The 2,604-nt window shown below is 38.1% G+C and overlaps 1 pseudogene; it reads right to left on the reverse strand.

Moving 5' to 3' along the window:
• Window positions 1-358: 358 nt before the first annotated feature.
• LOC144243171 (U2 small nuclear ribonucleoprotein B''-like) lies at window positions 359-1,235 on the reverse strand (annotated as a pseudogene).
• Window positions 1,236-2,604: the final 1,369 nt, after the last annotated feature.

Genomic DNA, 2,604 nt, shown 5'->3' on the forward strand with positions numbered 1-2,604 from the left:
CCTGGTTCCCCTTCTCCCTTTCTTCCTTCCTTCCTCCCCCCCCTTCTTTCCTTTCTTTCTTTCTTTCTTTCTTTCTTTCTTTCTTTCTTTCTTTCTTTCTTTCTTTCTTTCTTTCTCTCTCTCTCTTTCTTTCCTTCTTTCTTTTGAATACAAATAAAAGTTTATTGTACAAATTTCAGGACTGTATATTTCATAGTTCATCAATGCAAAACAAAGACTAGGTATTTTTTGGAATCATTCACAAAAATTTAACACTCACTGCCCCTCACCCCCAACTGTCAAAATGGCCTGACCAAATGTTATCAAAACGAGCACTATAAATAACACCAAGTCCTTTAAAGACAACTATCAACATATGTTATTTCTTGGCATAAGTGATCTTCATGGCATGGGACGGTGTGATTTGAAATCCCTGTAAAACATCCCTGACAGCTTCAGCCTGTTCGTTATTTTCAAATTCAGCAAAAGCCATGTCACACCTCCCAGGTACCAAACACACTCTTGAAACTAGGAAACTGATTAAACAGCATGGATAACATTATCTCATTAGTCTCCTTTGGCAGATTAGTAAGGAATAAAATATCATTTGGAGGGTAATCAGGCACTGGAGGATTTGATTTTGAATTTCCTTGGGTATTTGCTGCATATGATATTCCCTGACCAGGCTTTTTGTTGTCTGGTCTACGGTTTTTGCTTTTTCCTTTTCCTTCTTGGTCATCAAAAGTGTCACACATTTTAGATATAATAACAGTATCTGTTTCTGCATAATGGATTCTCCTTGTTTTTCTTTTCTTTTCTTTTTTTTTTTTTTACATGTTTGTTTATTTTTGAGAGAGAGTGGACTAGCAGGTGAGGGGCAGAGAGAGGGGGGACAGAGGAGCCAAAGCAGGCCCCATGCTGACAGCAGACAGCTTGATGTGGGGCTCCAATTCATGAACCACGAAATAATAACCTGAGCCAAAGTCAGACATTTAGCTGACTGAGTCTCCCAGGCTCCCCTTGCATTGTTTTACCATAAAGTGGAAATCCTTATAACTGTCTCAAGGCATTTGTGGATGAGCCTGGTTCCTTAAAAATAACAAAAGGCTTGCCCCTTCATCTTCACATCTTTAAAGCTATATCTAGCATGTGGCCAAACTGAGAAAACAGGGCATATAGGAATCTCTTAGATTCTTCTTTCTTAATTTTGCCATTCATATTGTTGACATAGTTGTATAATTTGGCCTGATATCCATGTTTTGGGTTAAACTGTTCGGACAGCCTGAGGTCTATGCTGCTGTCACAAGAACCAAAACCCATCAGTCACTTTCTTAAGGCCTAAGGTATTTATTTCACTCCAGATAAAATCAAGTTACACCCATCAGCTAATTGTGAGTCTCTTTTCATTCAGTTTGTTGCTTTCTTGGTGGAGATTTTTATTCTGAGACTGCACCTTCTTCAGCTTGATGAGACTTCATGGATCATTTCTGGTTCAATTTGCTCCTGTCCACTTTGTCTTTCTTTAACTCATATTTTCTGAACGTTTGAACCCAGGCTGATCTTTTATTTTTTTATTTTTATTTTTCTTAAATAGTTTATTGTCAAGTTGGTTTCCATATAATACCCAGTGCTCTTCCCAACAAGTGCTCTCTCTGTGCCCATCACCCCCTTTCCCTCTCCCCCACCCCATCAGCCCTCAGTTTGTTCTCAGCATTCAAGAGTCTCTCATGGTTTGCCTCCCTCCCTCTCCCATACTATTTTTCCCCTTCTCCCCCATGGTCCTCCATTAAGTTCCTCGTAATCCACTTATACGTGCAAACATATGATATCTGTCCTTCTCTGCCTGACTTATTTCACTCAGCATAACACCCTCAAGGTCCATCCATGTTGCTACAAAAGAGTAGATTTCTTTCTTTCTCATTGTCATATAGTATTTCATTGTATAGATATACCACATCTTCTTGATCAATTTGTGAATTGATGGACACTTAGGCTCTTTCCATGTTTTGGCTATTGTTGAGAGTGCTGCTATGAACATTGGGGTACNTGAGCCCATCCTAATTCAGGTTTTCCTTATTTCTTTCCTTGACTCAAATCATTCCTCTTGGCTGACATTTCTCCTCCCCATCCCTCCCTTTCTCAGTTCAATTTCCGTATCGCTGGCATATTAATCTTTCTAAAATTTAAGTCCAACTACATCATTCGAAAAACGTGAAGACTTTCTTTTATTTCATATTAGCTTTCAGAATATGCCTTGAGTGCAGACACAAGAGGACTACTTAAGATTTTCCAAACATGCATAAGTTGTGCTTTTTCTGTTAATCTGTTTCTCTTCTATCTCAGTCTTGATCTCTTCCTTTAAGGTCAATCTGAAATGTTATTTCTGCATGAAAATATATGAAATTATGATCTCTGTCTCAGAGACATATGAACCTCCATATGCATTTAGTAAATATGTACTTTTTGATATTTATCATATCCTGTCCTGTAATTCAGTTATTAAAATATTTTCTTATTCTTCTCTTTACTTTCCTCAGTTACTCTACCAGCAGACCAATAGGAACCCAAGCCTGCTTTTCTCAGGATAATGAGTAACTGTGAAAGTAAAACTGCTGCTTTCACACA

This window comes from Crocuta crocuta, unplaced genomic scaffold, assembly GCF_008692635.1.
Source record: "Crocuta crocuta isolate KB4526 unplaced genomic scaffold, BGI_CrCroc_1.0 scaffold26, whole genome shotgun sequence".
Taxonomy (NCBI): Eukaryota; Metazoa; Chordata; class Mammalia; order Carnivora; family Hyaenidae; genus Crocuta; species Crocuta crocuta.